The following is an 11,370-nucleotide window of genomic DNA, read 5'->3' on the forward strand; positions in this document are numbered from 1 at the left end:
ATAAATAGAAAACCAAGCTATGGCATGATAGAAGGTTAAAGGGTCCGAAAGAGTTTAATGAGGGCGATCGAGTGCTCTTGTTTAACTCTAGATTGAAGCTTTTACCGGGAAAACTTAAGTCCCGGTGGACGGGACCATTTGTGGTGGTTAAGGTGTACCCTTACGGTGCGATTGAGTTGAAAAATGCTAGTGCTACGACCTTTAAGGTTAATGGACATTGTGTGAAGAAATATTTCGATGGTCCATTGGAGATTGATGATGGGGTTCACGTTGAACCCGATCCTAAAGTTACTTGAAGTTGGAAACGAGTCTTGTGAATGACTCGGTAATAAACTTCACATTGTTGTATAGTTTGTATGTTTTGTGCTTGTTTGATGATATGTGCAATGTGATCATGCTCAGATTTTTGTTGGGGTTGTTTGGGGGTTGTTTGGGGGTTTTTAGGTTGAGAAAATGGGTTAACATGGCTTAAAATTGCGAATTTTTGAGAAAACAGCATTTGGGGCGCCGCTTCGTATTTTTGCCCGCCGCTCCACATAAAAAAAGCCTGCTGTGCCAGATATTTGAAAACTCTCGACCTCGATTTTTAGTTATATGGCGCGCCGCGCGGCTCTTTGTAGCGCCGCGCGAATACCTGGCTCGCCGCGCGATTCCTGTCGGGCAGCATTCTTTGCTTTTTAATTGAAATAAATCCGAATTTTCTCCACCACACAAAATAAAAAACGGGTACCAGCTGTATTTACTCTCCATTCCTTCATTCTTTTCATTCACAACACCTCTTTTACACCTACAAACACATAGATCTTACAAACCCTAATTTTCAAGTCTTAAGTTTCTTGTGCAATTAACTTCAAATCTTGCAAGAATGGTTAACCCAAAGGTCCGATTTTGTTTCCTATCTTACTAATTTCATCTTATTGTATGTAATTAATTGCTTAATCTTTGATTTTTGTGATGAATTAGTGTGGGGTTTCTTTAATTGGGATTTTGTGTTCTAATTAGTGATGGGTTTTGTTAGATGATCATTATATGCTTTAATTGCATGATTTACTTGGTGTTTTTAGAAATTGCAATTGATCTAGGGTTTGTATATTTGAGAATTGCGAATTTGTAGGTGATTAAGGTGTTCTAAGCTTGAAATTGATTTAGTTCTTGAATCCTTTATGTGTTTTTGAACTAGTGTGGGTTGTGTTCATATGGGCGGGTCATAATGGTTTGAATGACTTGATGTAAAATTGGTTTAGTTGTGTATGATGCCATGCTAGTGAGGATGAAACATGTATTTTTGAGTTGTGATGAGCATGTTGGTGGTAGTAATTTGCATTGGTTAAGATTGGCACACGTGATGAACTTTTCTAGATTTTTGGAAGTTAAGAAGTGTTATGAGTAGTCGTGTTTGCTAATATTTTGGTAACGGTGTTAAGTGAGCGTAGTTGATATGATGAATTGGTTTACATGATAGTATGATATGAGATAGATTGTGGTCTTGGCATTGTTTTACAAGTTTTATTTGTTAACTTGGAGATTGTTTTTAAAAGTGGATTGACATGAAACATGGTTTGGTTGTGAATGGTACTTGGTATTTATTATTATGACTAACACTAACTTTTGAGTTTGGTGTTTTGTTTTCTTTACTTGTTTCATGAATGTAGAGATCAAGAGGAACCCAGGAACAACCAAGGCAACCACCGAATAATCCTGAATTATGGTTATCTCACATCTCGAATGATGAGGATTTGGAGGAAAGGTTCACAACAAATAGCGCTCGTTCAATTGAGCGAACTTATTATTTAGATTGGTCGCATCTTTCATCAGCGGGTCCTAATATTGTTCGGGAGTTGCATCGTTACTTGTGGGTAGTTTATGGGGGTAATGAGTTGAGACCTTATGAAAGGTTATTTGAGATTAATGAAGATATTTATGAGCAGATAACTATAGAGTTTTTCTCAACTGTTAGCTGTCGACTTCGAGTCTCTCCAACCGAGGCAGATTTCTTGACGTTTAGGCTTGGCGGGTTACAGCGTCGCAAGTCTAAAGTTGAGTTGGCTCGGGCATTAGATCTATATCCTGAGTTGACTGATAATGATTTGAAATGGCATTTGATGAATTGCAGAGTGTTTGGGGAGCAAGTTTTCAGTGAAAGTGATTATTGGCCGACTGTGGCAACTGCTAGTGCTGGTCCGTTTAGTTCGAGTCGAAGTGTTCAGTCGATGCTTAGACTTCCTGAGGATCGAATAATTTTTAAGATGATCGCTACGATGTTTATGGCGGGGAGAAACGCGAACAAAATTCAGCGAAGAGATCTTTGGATCCTACAACAAATTAAACTGAGGGAGCCGATCGATGTCCCATGTATGTTAGGGGTATGGTTGCAGGAAATCGGACTGGACAACCATACGGAACGCCCATTGTTAGGTGGGCATTTTGTTACTAGGTTAGCTCGGGCATTTTCGGTCCCGACGAGTAGGTGTGATGTGGTGGGAGTTGAGGCGATGCCCACCAATATTCTATTTTTCTTTAAGGCTGAGTTTATTCGTCGTGGTCCAGCGGGTTGGTTTTTGTGGTCTGATGAAGAGCAACAGCAACAGCCAGGTGAAGGTGCAGGTCGTGGACGTGGACGTGGGGCTAGTCGATCCACATATGAGGCTGGTAGCTCAAGTGGTGCGAACGTACAGGGTACGTGGTCAATGGGTGAAGAGAGTTGGAATTCGTTGGTGAACAGTGTCGACGGTCTTCATATCGAGTATAGGGACAGCAGGTCAGCATATGATGCTCAGGTGGAGCATAATCATCGGATGTTGGCAGAGCAGCGTAGGCATAATGAGGATTTGATGACTTGGCACCAACAAAATTATGGGTCGATTAACACAACACTAGGACAGTTTGGAACAGAGTTGGGTCATTTGGGAGAGCGTGTTGATAGGGTTGAGTACGATGTTAGGGGAATTAGGGCCCACAATCAGTGGGAGATCCATCAGCGACAAATTCAGCGTCAGATGCGTCATAACCCGGAGGCGTATATTCCGATGCGAACTACCATTCCCGATTATACGTCTGTTACTCCTCCAAGACCGGATCCTTCATATGACCCGTACCAAGTGATGTGTGTCGCGAGGGGTACGAAATAGTGTTTATTTTTAATACGAAATTCGACGAAATTTTACACAAGTTTTATTATTTTTACGGATGGAAAATACCTAAACCTTGCTACAACACTTATAGGCAGTGTACCTAATCGTACTGTAGTGTAGTTTTTAGTAAGTCCGGTTCGTTCCACAGGGACGCAGTGAAGTTTAACACTATATTTTTATAAAACTATATTTTTACAAAAATATATAATATAAGTAGTATTATTATTATAAAGGGGGGTTTTTTACCGTTTAATGACCGGTTTGTCGATTTTAAAACTTTAGTCGCACTTAAAACCAAATGTAAAATATTAAAAATAAATACAAGACTTAAATTAAAGCATAAAGTAAATAACGATAATGAAATTGCGAATAATAAAAGTGCGATAAAATAAACTTGCGATAATTAAAAAGTACGATAATTAAAAGTGCAATTAAATATAAAATAAAGGAAATTAAATATGAAATAAAAGAATTATGCTTATTTAAACTTCCGTAATCATGATGTTTGACGTGTTGATTTTAGTTTTATGCCCATGGGTTAATTGTCCTTTGTCCTGAATTATTTAATATGTCCGTTTGGTTTTTGTCCATAACAGTCCATCAGTCATAAATATAAAGTGCGAGTATCCTCGTCAAATTATCCTTACACCCGAAGTTAAATATTCCAACTAATTGGGGACTTAAACTGTAACAAGATTTTAATACTTTGTTTAATAATTACACCAGGATGTCGACTGAGTGTAACCCAAGGTTTTAATATTTTGTTATCAATTATACCAAGTGTCCTTGTACATAATTTCACCCCTGTTTTAATTATTCTAGTGGCTATTAATCCATTCCCGTGTCCGGTTAAATGAACGATTATTCGTACATATAAATACCCCGCCCATCGTGTCCGATTGAGTGTATATGGTAATTTATAGGGACGCCCAATTGTAAATCTTTATATTAACATTAACAAACTATCATTTAGTTAAACAAATATAAAGCCCATTAATAGCTCATAGTCTAATTTCCACAAGTGTCGTTCTTTTGTCCAAACCCCAATTATGGTACAAAGCCCAATTACCCAATTTTAGTAATTAGCCCAACATCATGATTACTTCGTTTTAAATAACCATAATAATAACTTAGCTACGAGACATTAATATAAAAAAGTTGAACATAACTTACAATGATTAAAAATAGCGTAGCGTTACACGGACAGAATTTTGACTTACACACTCAAAAGATCTCTATCATAAATCTTATTATTATCATAATTTAAAATTAAAATTAAGATTATTGTTATATCTTATTAAGTTAACATTATGATAGAGATATGGAATATAGATATTGATAATTGATATTGATAATAGATAGATGGATCGATAGAAAATTGATAGAAAAAGGTCGTCCCTTATTTTGATCGTAAATCATCGCCTTTTATAGGCAAAATATGAAATTGAATTTTCATTTACGACCCCAGAACTATGCTCAATTAACAACTTTTTATTATTTAATATTATTCTTATTATGAATTATTTAAATATTATATTTTATTCTTGTGCATAGTTGACTCGTAATTTTTACACCGTTGCGTCGAGCGCTGAAAGTTGGTTCATGCCTCGGTTCCGGATTTTCGAACGCCCTTTCGTACAATTTTATATCGTGTACTTTGCGTTTTGTAACTTGTACTCTTGTCATTTTTAGACGTTCTTCATCAATAATTTGAACCTTTTTAATTGTATCTTGTACTTTTGACCTTTTTGGACCTTTTTGTCTTCAATTTGTCGAATCTGCCTTTTGTCTTCGCACTTATTTAATATAAACGAATATCACTTGAAAATGGAACAATTGCAACTAAAATCTTGTCTTTCTTGGGGGATAATGCTATGAAATATATGTTCCTTTTTAGCCTTATCAATATCCCCACACTTGAGCGTTGCTTGTCCTCAAGCAATATAGTCTTGAAATACTAGAATCACTTCTTTATTCTTCACACTTTGTACATCAGTGATTTTGATAGAGCGGTATAAACAATGATATTAACAATAGAACCATGGTTAAAGGTGGGTGTGTCATCCACAGTTGCCTTGGGTTTAGGTCAATGACACTTGCAATCAAATAGCCGATTTACTTTCGGTTTCCAAAGTAAAGTGCACATTTGAAAGGCGGTTTACAGTCCCACATGACTATAAAAATGTAGATCCTTTAGGAAATTGGATCTTTATGAAAACATTTGATCTTTTAAAAATTCAAGCTACATTTTACCCTAGACAAGTTTTCTGATTTGACCCACCATCGGTGTTGCAAAATATATTTGTGGATCAATAGTTTAGCTAAAAACTTTTAGGCTCGTGTAATCCACTGCTATCCCTGTATCGGAAAGCACACATCCAGTTTATTTGTCCCGTATATTACCTTTCGGTAAACTACCGTCCGGTTGTAAAGGAAAGCGATGAACAAGAAACTGTTAAGGCAATGTCTAATGACATGCATTTGTTCATGGTCTAATTACGTGTCGGATGCTAGTACTATCCTTGGTAGGAGCAATAGTAAAGATCATCCTATGATTTTTCGGTCTGGCACAAGGTCCTGTCTCCGACCATGCTATGCAACCACCGTTCTTACGGTTGACACCCGATTTGGTTCAGGTAACCTAATGAATTCTGTTGAATTCCCAGGATTTTACGTTCAATGGTAATGAATGCATTGAAAATGGATTTTTAGAAAACAAATCGGTTTTAATTTTGATCAAAATATTTTCTCGTTCAAGCTCGAGTTTAGATATCATTGAATTCCATGAGTTTGAATTCTCAATCTTTAAGGTCAATCTCAAGGATTGAGTAATATCAGGCTTAAAAGCTGATTTTTAATCTTTAAGGAGATTATCCTTTCTGGGGATCTGATTCATTAGTCTTATCAAGCTAATTTGCACGGTGCCCCCCCATTGTACGAGATAAATCCTTCTCATGGTTAGGATAAATCTGACCACTTGGCGACCCTGTTTGATGCTGAGGTCCGTGGATTTCCTGCTGATTTTAGAGATGACTTTTCTAGATTTTTCGTCAACCTACAGCTGGTCTGGACGATAACTTCTTGACCTAAATCAAGAAGCGCGTGTCTTTTTCGGAAGACTTTACTTCCTTTTAATGATGGAATTGATTCATCGTGTAGATCCATCTTTCTTTCAAATGTATTACAGTAAACCGGGTAAAACTGATTAGTATCGTCCAAAGCAAAAGTACCTGCAATAATCTTGTACAAAAATATGTGATATATGTTTTACATTGAATAACTTGGTACATTCTTCCCACACTTAGTTTCTTTCTTTGCCTTTTTATTTTCTTCTATTTCATTTTAAATGAATTCAAGCGTTTTAGGGTGTTTCTCAATTTATGTCCTTTTCGAGGTAACGATAATTTCGGTATTATCACCTAGTTTTCATCGTTCAAAAATATGTATAAACATGATTTTGAGTTCATTTAATTGAAAATTTTTCAAATTTTCACAAAATTTGGCAAATAAACTAAGTGTAAACCTGAGAGAATTTATAACCCTTCCCCACACTTAAGATCATGCAATGCCCTCATTTGCATGAAATTAGACTCTAATTATAAATTCACGAGGGTGATTAGTGTAGAAAAGTGATTAAAAATACCGAGTTTGCAAACATGTTGTTGTCATATCACATTTGATATTTTGCGTCTTGTCGTCAAAATTAGTAGCTTTTGCTGAACTTCATGACAGTCTTTGAAAGTGCGCTGTTTTACCCTGTTGTGTACATAACATAAAATACAAACATATATATACATATTTTTGAAGTTTGGTACATAACCCCACGTTCAAAAATTTATAATATATAATATTTTTGGCATCCTTTAGATCAATAAAATTAAAAATAATGATAACAAAATTTGTCGCCCCGCCCTCGGGTAAAGTAATTTCGGCTCAACGACCTAGTCTTTAACTCACGACGAATTTTAGAAATCATTTTTTAAACTTAATGAATTAAAGTAAATTTTGTTTTTAAAAACTTAAATTAAAATGCATATTAATTTCATAAAAAAAAACTACAAAACAAAAATTCAGAATGGAGGGAGAAAACTAGTTCTTTAGTGTCTGCTAGCGGAAAAGACCAATCGGGTTCCATTCTCGGAACTACACGAGAACAAAACAACTAACTCTAGATAGCATTTTCTTTTTAGAACATTTGAATCTCCCCACACTTAGGTAGCCGTGGTGTCAAAATTGTGATTAACTTCATCGTTAATTTCTCTTGGTCCATAATCAACTTGCATATCCGTGACTTTTTTTTAAGCCATTGGTCGGATTCCTGTGTAATATCCACAATTTCAACTAGTTTCTCCTTTTCTTTAGGTGATAGATTGGATACTAACCGGTTACATAACTTAAAGTTCCCCTTGGTTCTAGCATCGCGAATCCGTTTAATAAGTTTCTTCATTGAACTATTAATAACGGGATCATTTAATTTCGTATCAACAATGGGGTTCTTTGTTATCATGTCATCATTAGGTGTTACTTCATTTTCCCCACACTTAGGCGTTTCATTATTGCTAAGTATTACCGTTGGAGTTGGTAAAACCACATGGTTCTTACCAATTGTTTTTACTGGTTCAACGGTTTTGGCTGGTGGAGATTTAGACTTTCGAATCATAAAGGTGATTGATTTGTCACCACTTTTAAGTGTCATTCTTCCATTTCCTACATCAAATAACGCCTTGGTGGACGCTAAGAATGGCCGACCTAAAATTAGAGGAATGTTTGGGTCCTCTTCTATGTCAATGACAATAAATTCGACTAGAAAGGTTAAATTGCCTACTTGAACGGGTAGGTTGTCAGCAATTCCAACTGGGTGCTTAATGGTTTGATCAAAGAGTCGAACACTCATATCCGTTGGACTTAACTTACCTACACCTAATCTCTTATATAAGGAAAGAGGCATAACACTTACACTTGCACCTAAATCTGCTAGTGCATCATACATGACACAATCACTAAGTAGACAAGGAACAATAAATTCACCCGGATCACCTACCCTAGGTGGAGGTTTTGGTGGAACTATCTTCACCGGGTTTATATTTACGGCTTTTGTTTCTTGCACTTTCTTATTCTTTTTCTTCTTCTTCTTTCCAGAGGTATCACAATCTTTATTACCTATCACTTGCTCATACTCAACTCCTTTTCTTGAAAACGGGATGGGTGGTTTGTATGGTGCCACCATTGGCTTTACATACTCGGGTGGTGGTGGTGGTGGTGTAACTTCTTCATTGTTACTCTCATCTAAAACCTTCCCATCTTCTGGTGCTGATTTTTCAGAATTCGTTGAAACCATATTAACATTCTCATTCTGAGGATTTACTTCAGTATTACTCGGTAGCTTTCCTTGTTCCCTCTCACTCATCATGCTAGCAAGAGTACCTACGTGTTTTTCAAGATTCAAAATGGAAGCTTGTTGAGTTCTTAATGACTGATCAAACCTCTCGTTCGTTTGGGTTTGAGATGTAATGAATTGTGTTTGAGATTCAATCAGCTTTGCCATCATTTCTTCTAGATTTGGCTTTTTCTCTTCGGGTTGTTGTGGTGGTTTATACAAGCTAGGTCTTTGTTGATTGAAAGTGTTGTTTTGAGTCGGTTGGTTATTCGGACCTTGTTGGTTATACCAGTTATTTTCGGGTCCTTTTGGATTGTAAAGAATGTTTTGATTTCGATTTAAGTTTAACTTTGGCGGTTGATAATTATTTTGATAATTATTTCCAGGCCTTTGGTTCATATAGGAAACATTCTCTCGTTGTTCCAATGTTGGTTCAATGTGACAATCTTTCAATAAGTGTGGTCCACCGCATTGCTCACAACTGATTCGTATTGCGTGAATATCTTTATTCATCTTTTCCATTCGTCTTTCGAAAGCATCTATTTTTGCGGAAACGGAATCAAAGTCATGGCTAGAATCGGCTCTAGCCGCTTTAGATGATCGAAAGATATCTTTTTCTTGATGCCACTCATGTGAGTGGGAGGCTGTGTTATCAATGATTTTGTAAGCTTCAGTTGCGGTTTTCTTCATAATGGAACCACCAGCTGTTATGTCTATGTCTTTTCGTGTAGCAACGTTGACACCTTGGTAGAATATTTGTACTATTTGATAAGTATCTAAACCGTGTTGAGGACATCCTCTCAACATCCTTCCGAATCTTGTCCACGCCTCATATAATGTTTCATTTGGCTTTTGTTTGAACGTAACAATTTCTCCTTGAAGTCTCACGACTTTGGATGCCGGAAAGAATTGTTTAAGAAATTTTTCAACTAAAACATCCCATGTGTCAATCGCCCCTTCAGGTAACGATTCTAACCAATCTTTGGCTTCTCCCTTTAAAGTCCAGGGAAACAACATGAGATAGATCTGTTCATCCTCAACTTCTCTAATCTTAAATAGAGTACAAATCCTATTAAAGGTTCGAAGATGTTCGTTGGGATCTTCTTTTGGCGTACCACTATATTGGCACTGATTAGTTACCATGTGTAGAATTTGTCCTTTGATTTCATAATCTGGCGCATTAACGTTTGGTTGAATAATTGCATGACCTTGGCCAGTGCGTTTGGCTCTCATTCGATCTTCCATACTTAGAAGTTCCGTTACTTCCATATTTGAATTTGTTGAATCCGAATCACTAGAAGATTCTGATTTAACGGTTTGTGGTTCAGGAGGAATAATTAGTGGTTCAAGATCTTGGAATTGTCCTTGAATATGCTCCGGGTTCTTAATTGTGAAGTCGGGTTCAAAAGATGGATTATCGAAAATTTGAGTTGGAGTTCTTGTTCGACTAGATGACGATTCTAAAGAAAAATCAACGGCGACAATATTTGCTAGATGTCTTGATCGAGTTACAGGTGGTGAACGTATGACCGGCGGCGAACGTCTTGCTCAGTGCATTCACTGAATATCCTATTAGTTTTTAAAAAGGAAAGAAAAATTATAATAAGTTATCCAATTAATAGACTTTTCTGATTTTGCCCACGTTTCGAATAGCCAAAAGATGCAGCAGAGGGGCAGGATTCGTTTGGTCTCAATATAATTGAGTACTGTTTGGCTCCAATAACCCGGTCCACGTACAAATCCAACTATTACTACGAACCAGAAAATTTTGATGTCTATCAATTTAACCACTTAAAATAAATTTTCGTAATTTTAAGAAATTTAGAGAAGAAGTAGAAAAAATTCTAAGTCCTAAAAACTAGAATGGCGAGAAATAAGAGAGAAAAAGATTGCGCGTCGAAAAGTGTCGAAAAATAAAAAGGTCAAAAAATAGGCGTCGAAAAATAAAAATAAGAAAGTAGTGCGAAATACGGCGTCGTAAAATTCTAAAGCACCTAAAACTTAGTCTAAGGAATAAGCACTTAAGGGATTTTACGGCAAAGCCTAAAAATTCTAGAAGTAAAAATAACTATGGCAAAACTAAACTTAATACTAAAAGTTGCAACTATAGTCTAAAAATCTAAAGGTAATAAAACTTAAAAAAAAAATTATTATTTATTATTTTTTTAAAAAAAAAAATTTTTTTTAAATTTTTTTTTTTTTTAAAAAAAACGAATTTTTTTTTTTTACAATTTTTTTTTTTTTTTTTAAAAACGAATTTTTTTTTCTTAAAAAAAACGTTTTTTTTTACAACTTTTTTTTTTTTTTTTTAAAAACGATTTTTTTTTACAAATTAATAATTTTTTTATAATTATTATTTTTTTTCAAAACTTTTTTTTTTAATTCATTTACTATTCATGAATAGTAAATGAAAAGAAATTAATTAATTTACTATTCACATGAAAGCGATATGATAGAAATTATTAATTACAAGTTACATAATATACCCCTAAAGTATTTAATAAATACGACTTTTTAAAACTTTACGTATCAAATTTTGATTCTAAAATATTATTATATTATTATATTCTATTTCAATATTATTATATTATTATATTCTATTTCAATATTATTATATTATTATATTTTATTTCAATATTATTATAATTAAAAATATAGCGTTTTAGCGCTCCCCGGCAGCGGCGCCAAAAACTTGATGTGTGTCGCGAGGGGTACGAAATAGTGTTTATTTTTAATACGAAATTCGACGAAATTTTACACAAGTTTTATTATTTTTACGGATGGAAAATACCTAAACCTTGCTACAACACTTATAGGCAGTGTACCTAATCGTACTGTAGTGTAGTTTTTAGTAAGTCCGGT

At 35.2% G+C, this 11,370-nt stretch overlaps 1 non-coding gene across 1 annotated transcript; it reads left to right on the forward strand.

Moving 5' to 3' along the window:
* Positions 1-9,286: 9,286 nt before the first annotated feature.
* Positions 9,287-9,393, forward strand: LOC139895259 (small nucleolar RNA R71). Its single transcript, XR_011775718.1, has one exon. It is a non-coding gene; the product is annotated as a small nucleolar RNA R71 (small nucleolar RNA).
* Positions 9,394-11,370: the final 1,977 nt, after the last annotated feature.

This window comes from Rutidosis leptorrhynchoides, chromosome 2 (assembly GCF_046630445.1).
Source record: "Rutidosis leptorrhynchoides isolate AG116_Rl617_1_P2 chromosome 2, CSIRO_AGI_Rlap_v1, whole genome shotgun sequence".
NCBI classification, from domain to species: Eukaryota; Viridiplantae; Streptophyta; class Magnoliopsida; order Asterales; family Asteraceae; genus Rutidosis; species Rutidosis leptorrhynchoides.